Source organism: Hydractinia symbiolongicarpus, chromosome 9 (genome assembly GCF_029227915.1).
Source record: "Hydractinia symbiolongicarpus strain clone_291-10 chromosome 9, HSymV2.1, whole genome shotgun sequence".
NCBI classification, from domain to species: domain Eukaryota; kingdom Metazoa; phylum Cnidaria; class Hydrozoa; order Anthoathecata; family Hydractiniidae; genus Hydractinia; species Hydractinia symbiolongicarpus.
In genome coordinates this window covers 9,751,974-9,768,711 of record NC_079883.1, presented here as the reverse complement: position 1 = coordinate 9,768,711, position 16,738 = coordinate 9,751,974, and the positions used below count along the sequence as shown (strand labels likewise).

The following is a 16,738-nucleotide window of genomic DNA, read 5'->3' as shown; positions in this document are numbered from 1 at the left end:
AAAGATTTGTGGCTATAAAAATAGCCGTTTTTGTTGAGCAATGACAACGCTTAACCTCCGAATCCGTAAAGAGTTCTTCCTTGACGTTTTAAGGCATAAACAACATCCATAGCGGTAACGGTCTTGCGTTTAGCGTGCTCTGTGTAGGTTACAGCATCACGAATAACATTCTCTAAGAAAACCTTCAGTACACCTCTGGTTTCCTCATAGATAAGGCCAGAGATACGTTTGACACCACCTCGTCGAGCAAGACGCCGAATAGCAGGTTTTGTGATTCCCTGAATGTTATCACGAAGAATTTTTCGGTGACGTTTAGCACCTCCTTTTCCCAATCCTTTACCTCCTTTTCCGCGTCCAGACATATTGATATAGTTGCGTACAGAACGAGTACAAAAACAACGTTTGAGTTAACAGAATTCAGACAGCTTTAAAAAGAGGCCATAAAATTACCTACTGCTCGTGGAAACACCCTAATTAACCAATAGAGTTGCGTCATTACAAAATGTTCCGAACATTTTGTACATTTTTTTAAGTAAAACTGTAGTTTTTTTAAAAATTCGTGGTCTTAATGTTTCAGTAAGGCAATAAATTTGGCATCGTTGGAATTCGCCAAACCTTCTGCTACTTACTAAAAAAAAAAAAAGTCAAAAGCTTTTGTGTATCAGAAGATACAGCCGTTTTCCCGTAGCCAAAAAACACAGATTTTATAAAAATGTTAAAGTAATGAGCGTAATGTCATTATGCAGCCAATCAGAAATTACTTTCTTAGCACCAATCAAATGGTTTGTTTTGAACCTTAGCTGTCAATCAATATGAGAAATAAAACTTTGGCGCGATAGTGCATTTTAGACCGTCTTGTGTATCCGTACTACATCGACTTCTTAAAATATGGCTCGTACAAAGCAAACTGCACGTAAATCTACTGGAGGAAAGGCTCCACGAAAACAACTCGCCACTAAAGCTGCGAGGAAAAGCGCACCAGCTACTGGAGGAGTGAAAAAACCACATCGTTACAGACCTGGTACAGTTGCTCTCAGAGAAATCAGAAGATACCAGAAGTCAACCGAGCTCTTGATCCGCAAGTTGCCTTTCCAGCGTCTTGTGCGAGAAATTGCTCAGGACTTCAAAACAGATCTGCGATTCCAGAGCACAGCCGTTATGGCTCTGCAAGAGGCTTCTGAAGCGTACCTTGTTGGCTTGTTCGAGGATACTAACTTGTGTGCCATTCACGCAAAACGAGTTACAATCATGCCTAAAGACATCCAGTTGGCAAGAAGAATTCGTGGGGAACGTGCCTAAGCATCTTACCAAACAAAAAACGGCTATTTTTATAGCCACACATCCATAAAAAATATTACGGCTAGCTTTTTATATCAAACTTTGTCCTGCTTTCTGTTTAAATTTTATGCTACATAAAAATTTTATGCTACATAAAGTTTGACAATGTTAAAAATATGAAGGGCAAGAAAAGTAAAAGCAAGAAAATAAGAAATTTAAAAACGAAAATACTTAAACTTAGGGAATCTAATCTTAAATTTACTCTTTTTTAACTGTTTAAGTGACTTAAACAAGTTTAACTTTGTACCAAGATAATGTTTTTTTGTAAATGTGTGGCTATAAAAATAGCCGTTTGTTAATGTAATAGCCAGATACACACAAATTATTTTTTTGCGGTCTTCTTTGCTGCCTTTTTGGGAGTCTTTTTGACCTTCTTTGCTGCAGGTTTTTTAGCAACAGGCTTCTTTGTGGGTTTCTTAGCTGCTGGTTTCTTAGCCGAGGCTTTCTTTGTGGCAGGCTTCTTTGCTGCTTTCTTTGGCGTGCTCTTCTTTGCTGGCTTCTTTTTTGGTGTACTTTTCTTTGCAGTAGGCTTCTTTGCCGTTGGCTTTTTTGCTGCGGCCTTTTTCTTAGGTTTTTCTTTTTTTACCTGACCTAGCTTGAATGATCCAGAAGCACCAGTGCCTTTAGTTTGAATCAAATCGCCTGATGTTACTCCTCGTTTAAGAGCCATTTTCAGATGATGATCTGAGTTTTCAGCAACTTTGTAATTTGCATGAATATATTTTGTAATAGCTTGGCGAGATGAACCACCGCGTTCCTTTAGGGTAGCGATAGCAGCCTTGATCATGTCCACATATTTAGGGTGATCAGCTGTCTTCTTTGCAGCAGGTTTCTTCTTGGGTGCGATTTTCTTTGGAGAAGCTGCTTCACTCATTTTTAATGTTTTCTTACAACAATCCAACGATAAACGATGCTTGTTATCACAGTAGAAGTATACTAAACATTACCGTGTAAATGAGATATAATTTAAGACGGTGCGAAGTATGCGGACGTAAAAGTACCACTCCCGGGAATTGATTTGGCGCGAAAACAGAAATGTGTGTTTCTGTACATCGTATAATGTCCGTTTTGGGTGCCGCGACTATGCGAAAGCATGTTAATTTTTATTTGTAGTACGACGCAATAGTCTGCAAGAGAAGCTGCTGGAGTTTGAGGTCTTCAGCATTACATCTAGTCTGTTAATTTGGGCTTCTTCCGCGCTCGTGTTAGGATTTTCATAAAGCGTTCTTTGGTTTGCGTTGCGTATGTCGGCCTACATCATCGACACGGCCTGTTTCCGGCTATTAGGAGCAATTCATATATTGGGCACTGCGTTTCGACTTTTTTATTAGACCACAGTAAAAAAATTCACTCACAGAAGTCCCTTTCTTTCATGGCTACAAACACGAAGAATTCTGTCGTAAGTAAAACGAATGCGCAAGCCAAAATGACGATGGGGCGAAGTCATAAGCATGGCCCTGTGGCCCAATGGATAAGGCATCTGACTACGAATCAGGGGATTCCAGGTTCGACTCCTGGCAGGGTCGCACTGTCGCATTTCGGCTGCATGGTCTACTGTGTAACGCGCGCGCACGTTCTGGCGTAATGCGTTGATAAACGGAATGTACGCAGACATATTGGAAAGTAATATCACGCACTTAGTATCGTCGCCTTTGTTAGCATTCATGTAAGTTACCATCCACTCGCTACAGTCGCTCTCCATCCTACGGCTAAATCAACAGCCGTGATTTTTACTATGTCGCCGTCCATCCGTACGCGGTGACAGTTGTAAGCTTTACAGTAACGTGACATGCTCCACAAGCAGTTACGGTGTGTGGACGATGCCTATCATGGCAACGCTTGTTCTTTATCGCTTCTCGGCCTAATGGCTAAGATCAAGTGTAGTATCTGTTCTTATCAGTTTAATATCTGGTAGGCCATTCTCTGAATGGTCAGTATATTAATCTGATTTTTGGCCTTGGGTCATGGAGGTGGATTCATTCACGCCGTGACCACGGGTTGCCTTGGTGTTGCACTATTACCGATGGCGGCCCACATAAGCAATAAAAGAATAATAGCAGTCCTCTTTCCGACGGCACTCTGCATAGTCTACGGCGGGAACAAAACGCGTACACTGGGGGAGAATACAGCCTATGCCCCGCGACACGGCAGTTTATAACACACTCAAGCCACAAGCATTAACAAACTTTGAAGGGTACCCTCATGCTACGGTGCAGTTCCAACTCATACTTACCTGACGGGGAAGTAAAGACTGATCAATGAGGGTTTTCTTCCAGAGTGAGGCTCTTGCATTGCACTACGCTTGGGCTGACCTCTGCGATTACTGCAAACGTCAGTAACTCGACCGTACAATTTCTGGTAGTGGGGGCCTGCGTCCGCGCTCGCCCCCTCCTTAAGTCAAAATGAATGAGCTTAGAAAAGTTGCGCGGCCAAATGTCGGTGGTGACTTAAACGCTAAGGTAAAACCTCGCTTGGCTGTTACGAAACGTGATTGCGATATAAGTCCTCGGAAGGCGGCGGAATTTTATTTTATTTGCCATTCCGTCAGGGTTATTGGATGATCGGCAATAGATCGAGTTTGTATGCATTTGAAAGCTCTTTTTTCTCGTACTATCACCTGAAAATGTCGTAGGAAAATGTCATAGGAAACACTTTCAACAACCGCCACGTTCCTTAATTGTTATAACAAGAAATATATCACAGCAAATGAAAATGAAAAGCCTACGACACCGGGAGTTCCCAGGCGGTCCCCCATCCAAGTACTATCCCGGCCCGACGATGCTTAACTTCCGTGATCAGACGAGAACGGGTGTGTTCATCGTGGTATGGCCGTAGACATTAGTAGGTGCAAATACGTGCAATTTATTTTGACGTTGTGATCAAATTTTTTTATTTAATTTCTTTGAGTTACTTAGGACAAGGCGTATGCATGGATTATCTATTAGACTTTAAGGTTATAGTTTTGTGAAAAAAACAATGTTTTTTTAAAGATGTGTGGCTATAAAAATAGCCGTTGTTTTCTGAGTGTAGCGGTTTACTTCTTCTGTCCTTTGTCGTTCTTCTTTGGGAGTAAGACAGCTTGAATGTTTGGCAAAACACCACCAGCTGCAATGGTTACACCGCTCAAAAGTTTGTTTAATTCTTCATCATTACGAACAGCCAATTGTAAATGTCTTGGAATAATCCTAGCTTTTTTGTTGTCTCTTGCTGCGTTACCAGCCAACTCCAATATCTCAGCAGATAAATATCTCAAGACGGCTGCTAAGTAACTGGTGCTCCAGATCCAATTCGGTTAGCATAGTGCCCTCTTACGAAGGAATCTCATGCACTCTACCGACTGGAATCTGAAGTCACCAGCTCTTGAGGATCTTGTCTTGGCTTTAGCCTTAGCTTTTCCACCTTTTCCACGTCCCAGACATAAACTGCGATTTGATTTGTAAGTTCAATACAAAAACGTACGAATACTTTAACGTAAGTGTTAACGAAATAAACTACTTTGAGCGGTGTAACCATTGCAGCTGGTGGTGTTTTGCCAAACATTCAAGCTGTCTTACTCCCAAAGAAGAACGACAAAGGACAGAAGAAGTAAACCGCTACACTCAGAAAACAACGGCTATTTTTATAGCCACACATCTTTAAAAAAACATTGTTTTTTTCACAAAACTATAACCTTAAAGTCTAATAGATAATCCATGCATACGCCTTGTCCTAAGTAACTCAAAGAAATTAAATAAAAAAATTTGATCACAACGTCAAAATAAATTGCACGTATTTGCACCTACTAATGTCTACGGCCATACCACGATGAACACACCCGTTCTCGTCTGATCACGGAAGTTAAGCATCGTCGGGCCGGGATAGTACTTGGATGGGGGACCGCCTGGGAACTCCCGGTGTCGTAGGCTTTTCATTTTCATTTGCTGTGATATATTTCTTGTTATAACAATTAAGGAACGTGGCGGTTGTTGAAAGTGTTTCCTATGACATTTTCCTACGACATTTTCAGGTGATAGTACGAGAAAAAAGAGCTTTCAAATGCATACAAACTCGATCTATTGCCGATCATCCAATAACCCTGACGGAATGGCAAATAAAATAAAATTCCGCCGCCTTCCGAGGACTTATATCGCAATCACGTTTCGTAACAGCCAAGCGAGGTTTTACCTTAGCGTTTAAGTCACCACCGACATTTGGCCGCGCAACTTTTCTAAGCTCATTCATTTTGACTTAAGGAGGGGGCGAGCGCGGACGCAGGCCCCCACTACCAGAAATTGTACGGTCGAGTTACTGACGTTTGCAGTAATCGCAGAGGTCAGCCCAAGCGTAGTGCAATGCAAGAGCCTCACTCTGGAAGAAAACCCTCATTGATCAGTCTTTACTTCCCCGTCAGGTAAGTATGAGTTGGAACTGCACCGTAGCATGAGGGTACCCTTCAAAGTTTGTTAATGCTTGTGGCTTGAGTGTGTTATAAACTGCCGTGTCGCGGGGCATAGGCTGTATTCTCCCCCAGTGTACGCGTTTTGTTCCCGCCGTAGACTATGCAGAGTGCCGTCGGAAAGAGGACTGCTATTATTCTTTTATTGCTTATGTGGGCCGCCATCGGTAATAGTGCAACACCAAGGCAACCCGTGGTCACGGCGTGAATGAATCCACCTCCATGACCCAAGGCCAAAAATCAGATTAATATACTGACCATTCAGAGAATGGCCTACCAGATATTAAACTGATAAGAACAGATACTACACTTGATCTTAGCCATTAGGCCGAGAAGCGATAAAGAACAAGCGTTGCCATGATAGGCATCGTCCACACACCGTAACTGCTTGTGGAGCATGTCACGTTACTGTAAAGCTTACAACTGTCACCGCGTACGGATGGACGGCGACATAGTAAAAATCACGGCTGTTGATTTAGCCGTAGGATGGAGAGCGACTGTAGCGAGTGGATGGTAACTTACATGAATGCTAACAAAGGCGACGATACTAAGTGCGTGATATTACTTTCCAATATGTCTGCGTACATTCCGTTTATCAACGCATTACGCCAGAACGTGCGCGCGCGTTACACAGTAGACCATGCAGCCGAAATGCGACAGTGCGACCCTGCCAGGAGTCGAACCTGGAATCCCCTGATTCGTAGTCAGATGCCTTATCCATTGGGCCACAGGGCCATGCTTATGACTTCGCCCCATCGTCATTTTGGCTTGCGCATTCGTTTTACTTACGACAGAATTCTTCGTGTTTGTAGCCATGAAAGAAAGGGACTTCTGTGAGTGAATTTTTTTACTGTGGTCTAATAAAAAAGTCGAAACGCAGTGCCCAATATATGAATTGCTCCTAATAGCCGGAAACAGGCCGTGTCGATGATGTAGGCCGACATACGCAACGCAAACCAAAGAACGCTTTATGAAAATCCTAACACGAGCGCGGAAGAAGCCCAAATTAACAGACTAGATGTAATGCTGAAGACCTCAAACTCCAGCAGCTTCTCTTGCAGACTATTGCGTCGTACTACAAATAAAAATTAACATGCTTTCGCATAGTCGCGGCACCCAAAACGGACATTATACGATGTACAGAAACACACATTTCTGTTTTCGCGCCAAATCAATTCCCGGGAGTGGTACTTTTACGTCCGCATACTTCGCACCGTCTTAAATTATATCTCATTTACACGGTAATGTTTAGTATACTTCTACTGTGATAACAAGCATCGTTTATCGTTGGATTGTTGTAAGAAAACATTAAAAATGAGTGAAGCAGCTTCTCCAAAGAAAATCGCACCCAAGAAGAAACCTGCTGCAAAGAAGACAGCTGATCACCCTAAATATGTGGACATGATCAAGGCTGCTATCGCTACCCTAAAGGAACGCGGTGGTTCATCTCGCCAAGCTATTACAAAATATATTCATGCAAATTACAAAGTTGCTGAAAACTCAGATCATCATCTGAAAATGGCTCTTAAACGAGGAGTAACATCAGGCGATTTGATTCAAACTAAAGGCACTGGTGCTTCTGGATCATTCAAGCTAGGTCAGGTAAAAAAAGAAAAACCTAAGAAAAAGGCCGCAGCAAAAAAGCCAACGGCAAAGAAGCCTACTGCAAAGAAAAGTACACCAAAAAAGAAGCCAGCAAAGAAGAGCACGCCAAAGAAAGCAGCAAAGAAGCCTGCCACAAAGAAAGCCTCGGCTAAGAAACCAGCAGCTAAGAAACCCACAAAGAAGCCTGTTGCTAAAAAACCTGCAGCAAAGAAGGTCAAAAAGACTCCCAAAAAGGCAGCAAAGAAGACCGCAAAAAAATAATTTGTGTGTATCTGGCTATTACATTAACAAACGGCTATTTTTATAGCCACACATTTACAAAAAAACATTATCTTGGTACAAAGTTAAACTTGTTTAAGTCACTTAAACAGTTAAAAAAGAGTAAATTTAAGATTAGATTCCCTAAGTTTAAGTATTTTCGTTTTTAAATTTCTTATTTTCTTGCTTTTACTTTTCTTGCCCTTCATATTTTTAACATTGTCAAACTTTATGTAGCATAAAATTTTTATGTAGCATAAAATTTAAACAGAAAGCAGGACAAAGTTTGATATAAAAAGCTAGCCGTAATATTTTTTATGGATGTGTGGCTATAAAAATAGCCGTTTTTTGTTTGGTAAGATGCTTAGGCACGTTCCCCACGAATTCTTCTTGCCAACTGGATGTCTTTAGGCATGATTGTAACTCGTTTTGCGTGAATGGCACACAAGTTAGTATCCTCGAACAAGCCAACAAGGTACGCTTCAGAAGCCTCTTGCAGAGCCATAACGGCTGTGCTCTGGAATCGCAGATCTGTTTTGAAGTCCTGAGCAATTTCTCGCACAAGACGCTGGAAAGGCAACTTGCGGATCAAGAGCTCGGTTGACTTCTGGTATCTTCTGATTTCTCTGAGAGCAACTGTACCAGGTCTGTAACGATGTGGTTTTTTCACTCCTCCAGTAGCTGGTGCGCTTTTCCTCGCAGCTTTAGTGGCGAGTTGTTTTCGTGGAGCCTTTCCTCCAGTAGATTTACGTGCAGTTTGCTTTGTACGAGCCATATTTTAAGAAGTCGATGTAGTACGGATACACAAGACGGTCTAAAATGCACTATCGCGCCAAAGTTTTATTTCTCATATTGATTGACAGCTAAGGTTCAAAACAAACCATTTGATTGGTGCTAAGAAAGTAATTTCTGATTGGCTGCATAATGACATTACGCTCATTACTTTAACATTTTTATAAAATCTGTGTTTTTTGGCTACGGGAAAACGGCTGTATCTTCTGATACACAAAAGCTTTTGACTTTTTTTTTTTTTAGTAAGTAGCAGAAGGTTTGGCGAATTCCAACGATGCCAAATTTATTGCCTTACTGAAACATTAAGACCACGAATTTTTAAAAAAACTACAGTTTTACTTAAAAAAATGTACAAAATGTTCGGAACATTTTGTAATGACGCAACTCTATTGGTTAATTAGGGTGTTTCCACGAGCAGTAGGTAATTTTATGGCCTCTTTTTAAAGCTGTCTGAATTCTGTTAACTCAAACGTTGTTTTTGTACTCGTTCTGTACGCAACTATATCAATATGTCTGGACGCGGAAAAGGAGGTAAAGGATTGGGAAAAGGAGGTGCTAAACGTCACCGAAAAATTCTTCGTGATAACATTCAGGGAATCACAAAACCTGCTATTCGGCGTCTTGCTCGACGAGGTGGTGTCAAACGTATCTCTGGCCTTATCTATGAGGAAACCAGAGGTGTACTGAAGGTTTTCTTAGAGAATGTTATTCGTGATGCTGTAACCTACACAGAGCACGCTAAACGCAAGACCGTTACCGCTATGGATGTTGTTTATGCCTTAAAACGTCAAGGAAGAACTCTTTACGGATTCGGAGGTTAAGCGTTGTCATTGCTCAACAAAAACGGCTATTTTTATAGCCACAAATCTTTTAAAACATTACTTTGTGCACGCTTCCAAATTACACAATGTGTAAAGTCTTGTCACAGTTACATTTATTGCTATACGATACTATGTCATATATGACACAAAAAAAATTTAGAAATACTTTGTAGGGTTAATTTGCCTGGGAGTGTTTCCGTGAAAAGCTGGGTTAAGTTAAATGTAAGCAATAACATGGATCAATGTACTTGTCTTTTCTGCAAGTACAGCTAATAATACGTATGAAAAGTGAAGCTAATCCACACACACATGGGGAAGTATTTTAAATGTAGGCTAGTGTTCTTAAGCACATTATTTAGAAGTTTTATTAACTTCGGTTAACTTGTAGTGACGCCAAGTAAATGTTTTTTTAAAGATGTGTGGTCTTAAAAAAGACCGTTTGTGTTTGGTAGACGTTGGTTTACTTGCTGCTTGTGTATTTTGTGACGGCTTTTGTTCCTTCACTGACTGCGTGTTTTGCAAGTTCTCCAGGCAAGAGAAGACGTACTGCGGTTTGAATTTCACGAGAAGAGATGGTCGACTTTTTGTTTTGAAGAGCCAAACGCGAAGCTTCGGAAGCAATGCGCTCAAAGATGTCGTTGACAAATGAGTTCATGATGCTCATAGCTTTGCTTGAAACTCCGACATCTGGGTGAACTTGTTTCAAAACATTGTAGATGTAAATAGCATAACTTTCCTTTCTCTTTCTCTTGCGTTTCTTTTCACCAGTTCCACCAATCTTTCCTCCTTTTTTGCCGGCTCTTTTTTCACCTTTCTTGGCTACTTTAGGTGCCTGTTTTCCTCCTTTAGCTGCTGCGTCAGACATGGTTAAAAATTTTTGCTACTTAACTTGTAAATAAGCATTAAACTGCAAGTCAAAACTTTTTGTTTATAAGTAAAAAAATCGGATCGAATTCGATCCGAAAACGCCGATACGCAATTTAATTGGTTAAAAAAAAAATCTTTTGTTTAATACTTAATTATGATTGGTTAAAAAAACATGATTTCGATCCTATTTTTATGATGAAAAAACGAGTAAAGTTTATTTCGTTAACACTTACGTTAAATATTCGTACGTTTTTGTATTAACTTACAAATCAAATCGCAGTTATGTCTGGACGTGGAAAAGGTGGAAAAGCTAAGGCTAAAGCCAAGACAAGATCCTCAAGAGCTGGACTTCAATTTCCAGTCGGTAGAGTGCATAGATTCCTTCGTAGAGGGCACTATGCTAACCGAATTGGATCTGGAGCACCAGTTTACTTAGCAGCCGTCTTGGAATATTTATCTGCTGAGATATTGGAGTTGGCTGGTAACGCAGCAAGAGACAACAAAAAAGCTAGGATTATTCCAAGACATTTACAATTGGCTGTTCGTAATGATGAAGAATTAAACAAACTTTTGAGCGGTGTAACCATTGCAGCTGGTGGTGTTTTGCCAAACATTCAAGCTGTCTTACTCCCAAAGAAGAACGACAAAGGACAGAAGAAGTAAACCGCTACACTCAGAAAACAACGGCTATTTTTATAGCCACACATCTTTAAAAAAACATTGTTTTTTTCACAAAACTATAACCTTAAAGTCTAATAGATAATCCATGCATACGCCTTGTCCTAAGTAACTCAAAGAAATTAAATAAAAAAATTTGATCACAACGTCAAAATAAATTGCACGTATTTGCACCTACTAATGTCTACGGCCATACCACGATGAACACACCCGTTCTCGTCTGATCACGGAAGTTAAGCATCGTCGGGCCGGGATAGTACTTGGATGGGGGACCGCCTGGGAACTCCCGGTGTCGTAGGCTTTTCATTTTCATTTGCTGTGATATATTTCTTGTTATAACAATTAAGGAACGTGGCGGTTGTTGAAAGTGTTTCCTATGACATTTTCCTACGACATTTTCAGGTGATAGTACGAGAAAAAAGAGCTTTCAAATGCATACAAACTCGATCTATTGCCGATCATCCAATAACCCTGACGGAATGGCAAATAAAATAAAATTCCGCCGCCTTCCGAGGACTTATATCGCAATCACGTTTCGTAACAGCCAAGCGAGGTTTTACCTTAGCGTTTAAGTCACCACCGACATTTGGCCGCGCAACTTTTCTAAGCTCATTCATTTTGACTTAAGGAGGGGGCGAGCGCGGACGCAGGCCCCCACTACCAGAAATTGTACGGTCGAGTTACTGACGTTTGCAGTAATCGCAGAGGTCAGCCCAAGCGTAGTGCAATGCAAGAGCCTCACTCTGGAAGAAAACCCTCATTGATCAGTCTTTACTTCCCCGTCAGGTAAGTATGAGTTGGAACTGCACCGTAGCATGAGGGTACCCTTCAAAGTTTGTTAATGCTTGTGGCTTGAGTGTGTTATAAACTGCCGTGTCGCGGGGCATAGGCTGTATTCTCCCCCAGTGTACGCGTTTTGTTCCCGCCGTAGACTATGCAGAGTGCCGTCGGAAAGAGGACTGCTATTATTCTTTTATTGCTTATGTGGGCCGCCATCGGTAATAGTGCAACACCAAGGCAACCCGTGGTCACGGCGTGAATGAATCCACCTCCATGACCCAAGGCCAAAAATCAGATTAATATACTGACCATTCAGAGAATGGCCTACCAGATATTAAACTGATAAGAACAGATACTACACTTGATCTTAGCCATTAGGCCGAGAAGCGATAAAGAACAAGCGTTGCCATGATAGGCATCGTCCACACACCGTAACTGCTTGTGGAGCATGTCACGTTACTGTAAAGCTTACAACTGTCACCGCGTACGGATGGACGGCGACATAGTAAAAATCACGGCTGTTGATTTAGCCGTAGGATGGAGAGCGACTGTAGCGAGTGGATGGTAACTTACATGAATGCTAACAAAGGCGACGATACTAAGTGCGTGATATTACTTTCCAATATGTCTGCGTACATTCCGTTTATCAACGCATTACGCCAGAACGTGCGCGCGCGTTACACAGTAGACCATGCAGCCGAAATGCGACAGTGCGACCCTGCCAGGAGTCGAACCTGGAATCCCCTGATTCGTAGTCAGATGCCTTATCCATTGGGCCACAGGGCCATGCTTATGACTTCGCCCCATCGTCATTTTGGCTTGCGCATTCGTTTTACTTACGACAGAATTCTTCGTGTTTGTAGCCATGAAAGAAAGGGACTTCTGTGAGTGAATTTTTTTACTGTGGTCTAATAAAAAAGTCGAAACGCAGTGCCCAATATATGAATTGCTCCTAATAGCCGGAAACAGGCCGTGTCGATGATGTAGGCCGACATACGCAACGCAAACCAAAGAACGCTTTATGAAAATCCTAACACGAGCGCGGAAGAAGCCCAAATTAACAGACTAGATGTAATGCTGAAGACCTCAAACTCCAGCAGCTTCTCTTGCAGACTATTGCGTCGTACTACAAATAAAAATTAACATGCTTTCGCATAGTCGCGGCACCCAAAACGGACATTATACGATGTACAGAAACACACATTTCTGTTTCGCGCCAAATCAATTCCGGGAGTGGTACTTTTACGTCCGCATACTTCGCACCGTCTTAAATTATATCTCATTTACACGGTAATGTTTAGTATACTTCTACTGTGATAACAAGCATCGTTTATCGTTGGATTGTTGTAAGAAAACATTAAAAATGAGTGAAGCAGCTTCTCCAAAGAAAATCGCACCCAAGAAGAAACCTGCTGCAAAGAAGACAGCTGATCACCCTAAATATGTGGACATGATCAAGGCTGCTATCGCTACCCTAAAGGAACGCGGTGGTTCATCTCGCCAAGCTATTACAAAATATATTCATGCAAATTACAAAGTTGCTGAAAACTCAGATCATCATCTGAAAATGGCTCTTAAACGAGGAGTAACATCAGGCGATTTGATTCAAACTAAAGGCACTGGTGCTTCTGGATCATTCAAGCTAGGTCAGGTAAAAAAAGAAAAACCTAAGAAAAAGGCCGCAGCAAAAAAGCCAACGGCAAAGAAGCCTACTGCAAAGAAAAGTACACCAAAAAAGAAGCCAGCAAAGAAGAGCACGCCAAAGAAAGCAGCAAAGAAGCCTGCCACAAAGAAAGCCTCGGCTAAGAAACCAGCAGCTAAGAAACCCACAAAGAAGCCTGTTGCTAAAAAACCTGCAGCAAAGAAGGTCAAAAAGACTCCCAAAAAGGCAGCAAAGAAGACCGCAAAAAAATAATTTGTGTGTATCTGGCTATTACATTAACAAACGGCTATTTTTATAGCCACACATTTACAAAAAAACATTATCTTGGTACAAAGTTAAACTTGTTTAAGTCACTTAAACAGTTAAAAAAGAGTAAATTTAAGATTAGATTCCCTAAGTTTAAGTATTTTCGTTTTTAAATTTCTTATTTTCTTGCTTTTACTTTTCTTGCCCTTCATATTTTTAACATTGTCAAACTTTATGTAGCATAAAATTTTTATGTAGCATAAAATTTAAACAGAAAGCAGGACAAAGTTTGATATAAAAAGCTAGCCGTAATATTTTTTATGGATGTGTGGCTATAAAAATAGCCGTTTTTTGTTTGGTAAGATGCTTAGGCACGTTCCCCACGAATTCTTCTTGCCAACTGGATGTCTTTAGGCATGATTGTAACTCGTTTTGCGTGAATGGCACACAAGTTAGTATCCTCGAACAAGCCAACAAGGTACGCTTCAGAAGCCTCTTGCAGAGCCATAACGGCTGTGCTCTGGAATCGCAGATCTGTTTTGAAGTCCTGAGCAATTTCTCGCACAAGACGCTGGAAAGGCAACTTGCGGATCAAGAGCTCGGTTGACTTCTGGTATCTTCTGATTTCTCTGAGAGCAACTGTACCAGGTCTGTAACGATGTGGTTTTTTCACTCCTCCAGTAGCTGGTGCGCTTTTCCTCGCAGCTTTAGTGGCGAGTTGTTTTCGTGGAGCCTTTCCTCCAGTAGATTTACGTGCAGTTTGCTTTGTACGAGCCATATTTTAAGAAGTCGATGTAGTACGGATACACAAGACGGTCTAAAATGCACTATCGCGCCAAAGTTTTATTTCTCATATTGATTGACAGCTAAGGTTCAAAACAAACCATTTGATTGGTGCTAAGAAAGTAATTTCTGATTGGCTGCATAATGACATTACGCTCATTACTTTAACATTTTTATAAAATCTGTGTTTTTTGGCTACGGGAAAACGGCTGTATCTTCTGATACACAAAAGCTTTTGACTTTTTTTTTTTTTAGTAAGTAGCAGAAGGTTTGGCGAATTCCAACGATGCCAAATTTATTGCCTTACTGAAACATTAAGACCACGAATTTTTAAAAAAACTACAGTTTTACTTAAAAAAATGTACAAAATGTTCGGAACATTTTGTAATGACGCAACTCTATTGGTTAATTAGGGTGTTTCCACGAGCAGTAGGTAATTTTATGGCCTCTTTTTAAAGCTGTCTGAATTCTGTTAACTCAAACGTTGTTTTTGTACTCGTTCTGTACGCAACTATATCAATATGTCTGGACGCGGAAAAGGAGGTAAAGGATTGGGAAAAGGAGGTGCTAAACGTCACCGAAAAATTCTTCGTGATAACATTCAGGGAATCACAAAACCTGCTATTCGGCGTCTTGCTCGACGAGGTGGTGTCAAACGTATCTCTGGCCTTATCTATGAGGAAACCAGAGGTGTACTGAAGGTTTTCTTAGAGAATGTTATTCGTGATGCTGTAACCTACACAGAGCACGCTAAACGCAAGACCGTTACCGCTATGGATGTTGTTTATGCCTTAAAACGTCAAGGAAGAACTCTTTACGGATTCGGAGGTTAAGCGTTGTCATTGCTCAACAAAAACGGCTATTTTTATAGCCACAAATCTTTTAAAACATTACTTTGTGCACGCTTCCAAATTACACAATGTGTAAAGTCTTGTCACAGTTACATTTATTGCTATACGATACTATGTCATATATGACACAAAAAAAATTTAGAAATACTTTGTAGGGTTAATTTGCCTGGGAGTGTTTCCGTGAAAAGCTGGGTTAAGTTAAATGTAAGCAATAACATGGATCAATGTACTTGTCTTTTCTGCAAGTACAGCTAATAATACGTATGAAAAGTGAAGCTAATCCACACACACATGGGGAAGTATTTTAAATGTAGGCTAGTGTTCTTAAGCACATTATTTAGAAGTTTTATTAACTTCGGTTAACTTGTAGTGACGCCAAGTAAATGTTTTTTTAAAGATGTGTGGTCTTAAAAAAGACCGTTTGTGTTTGGTAGACGTTGGTTTACTTGCTGCTTGTGTATTTTGTGACGGCTTTTGTTCCTTCACTGACTGCGTGTTTTGCAAGTTCTCCAGGCAAGAGAAGACGTACTGCGGTTTGAATTTCACGAGAAGAGATGGTCGACTTTTTGTTTTGAAGAGCCAAACGCGAAGCTTCGGAAGCAATGCGCTCAAAGATGTCGTTGACAAATGAGTTCATGATGCTCATAGCTTTGCTTGAAACTCCGACATCTGGGTGAACTTGTTTCAAAACATTGTAGATGTAAATAGCATAACTTTCCTTTCTCTTTCTCTTGCGTTTCTTTTCACCAGTTCCACCAATCTTTCCTCCTTTTTTGCCGGCTCTTTTTTCACCTTTCTTGGCTACTTTAGGTGCCTGTTTTCCTCCTTTAGCTGCTGCGTCAGACATGGTTAAAAATTTTTGCTACTTAACTTGTAAATAAGCATTAAACTGCAAGTCAAAACTTTTTGTTTATAAGTAAAAAAATCGGATCGAATTCGATCCGAAAACGCCGATACGCAATTTAATTGGTTAAAAAAAAAATCTTTTGTTTAATACTTAATTATGATTGGTTAAAAAAACATGATTTCGATCCTATTTTTATGATGAAAAAACGAGTAAAGTTTATTTCGTTAACACTTACGTTAAATATTCGTACGTTTTTGTATTAACTTACAAATCAAATCGCAGTTATGTCTGGACGTGGAAAAGGTGGAAAAGCTAAGGCTAAAGCCAAGACAAGATCCTCAAGAGCTGGACTTCAATTTCCAGTCGGTAGAGTGCATAGATTCCTTCGTAGAGGGCACTATGCTAACCGAATTGGATCTGGAGCACCAGTTTACTTAGCAGCCGTCTTGGAATATTTATCTGCTGAGATATTGGAGTTGGCTGGTAACGCAGCAAGAGACAACAAAAAAGCTAGGATTATTCCAAGACATTTACAATTGGCTGTTCGTAATGATGAAGAATTAAACAAACTTTTGAGCGGTGTAACCATTGCAGCTGGTGGTGTTTTGCCAAACATTCAAGCTGTCTTACTCCCAAAGAAGAACGACAAAGGACAGAAGAAGTAAACCGCTACACTCAGAAAACAACGGCTATTTTTATAGCCACACATCTTTAAAAAAACATTGTTTTTTTCACAAAACTATAACCTTAAAGTCTAATAGATAATCCATGCAT

The 16,738-nt window shown here is 40.7% G+C and overlaps 10 non-coding genes across 10 annotated transcripts; 5 read left to right on the top strand and 5 right to left on the bottom strand.

Moving 5' to 3' along the window:
* Window positions 1-2,791: 2,791 nt before the first annotated feature.
* Window positions 2,792-2,864, top strand: Trnar-acg (transfer RNA arginine (anticodon ACG)). Its single transcript has one exon. It is a non-coding gene; the product is annotated as a tRNA-Arg (tRNA).
* A 322-nt stretch (window positions 2,865-3,186) lies between these two features.
* LOC130661009 (U2 spliceosomal RNA) lies at window positions 3,187-3,378 on the top strand. Its single transcript, XR_008988204.1, has one exon. It is a non-coding gene; the product is annotated as a U2 spliceosomal RNA (small nuclear RNA).
* A 185-nt stretch (window positions 3,379-3,563) lies between these two features.
* LOC130659961 (U1 spliceosomal RNA) lies at window positions 3,564-3,728 on the top strand. The gene has a single exon (XR_008987164.1). It is a non-coding gene; the product is annotated as a U1 spliceosomal RNA (small nuclear RNA).
* Window positions 3,729-4,056: 328 nt separating this feature from the next.
* Window positions 4,057-4,175, bottom strand: LOC130661695 (5S ribosomal RNA). Its single transcript, XR_008988872.1, has one exon. It is a non-coding gene; the product is annotated as a 5S ribosomal RNA (ribosomal RNA).
* Window positions 4,176-5,124: 949 nt separating this feature from the next.
* Window positions 5,125-5,243, top strand: LOC130661694 (5S ribosomal RNA). Its single transcript, XR_008988871.1, has one exon. It is a non-coding gene; the product is annotated as a 5S ribosomal RNA (ribosomal RNA).
* Window positions 5,244-5,571: 328 nt separating this feature from the next.
* Window positions 5,572-5,736, bottom strand: LOC130659959 (U1 spliceosomal RNA). Its single transcript, XR_008987163.1, has one exon. It is a non-coding gene; the product is annotated as a U1 spliceosomal RNA (small nuclear RNA).
* A 185-nt stretch (window positions 5,737-5,921) lies between these two features.
* LOC130661008 (U2 spliceosomal RNA) lies at window positions 5,922-6,113 on the bottom strand. Its single transcript, XR_008988203.1, has one exon. It is a non-coding gene; the product is annotated as a U2 spliceosomal RNA (small nuclear RNA).
* Window positions 6,114-10,976: 4,863 nt separating this feature from the next.
* Window positions 10,977-11,095, top strand: LOC130661692 (5S ribosomal RNA). The gene has a single exon (XR_008988870.1). It is a non-coding gene; the product is annotated as a 5S ribosomal RNA (ribosomal RNA).
* A 328-nt stretch (window positions 11,096-11,423) lies between these two features.
* LOC130659958 (U1 spliceosomal RNA) lies at window positions 11,424-11,588 on the bottom strand. The gene has a single exon (XR_008987161.1). It is a non-coding gene; the product is annotated as a U1 spliceosomal RNA (small nuclear RNA).
* A 185-nt stretch (window positions 11,589-11,773) lies between these two features.
* On the bottom strand, window positions 11,774-11,965 carry LOC130661006 (U2 spliceosomal RNA). Its single transcript, XR_008988202.1, has one exon. It is a non-coding gene; the product is annotated as a U2 spliceosomal RNA (small nuclear RNA).
* Between the last annotated feature and the right edge of the window lie 4,773 nt (window positions 11,966-16,738).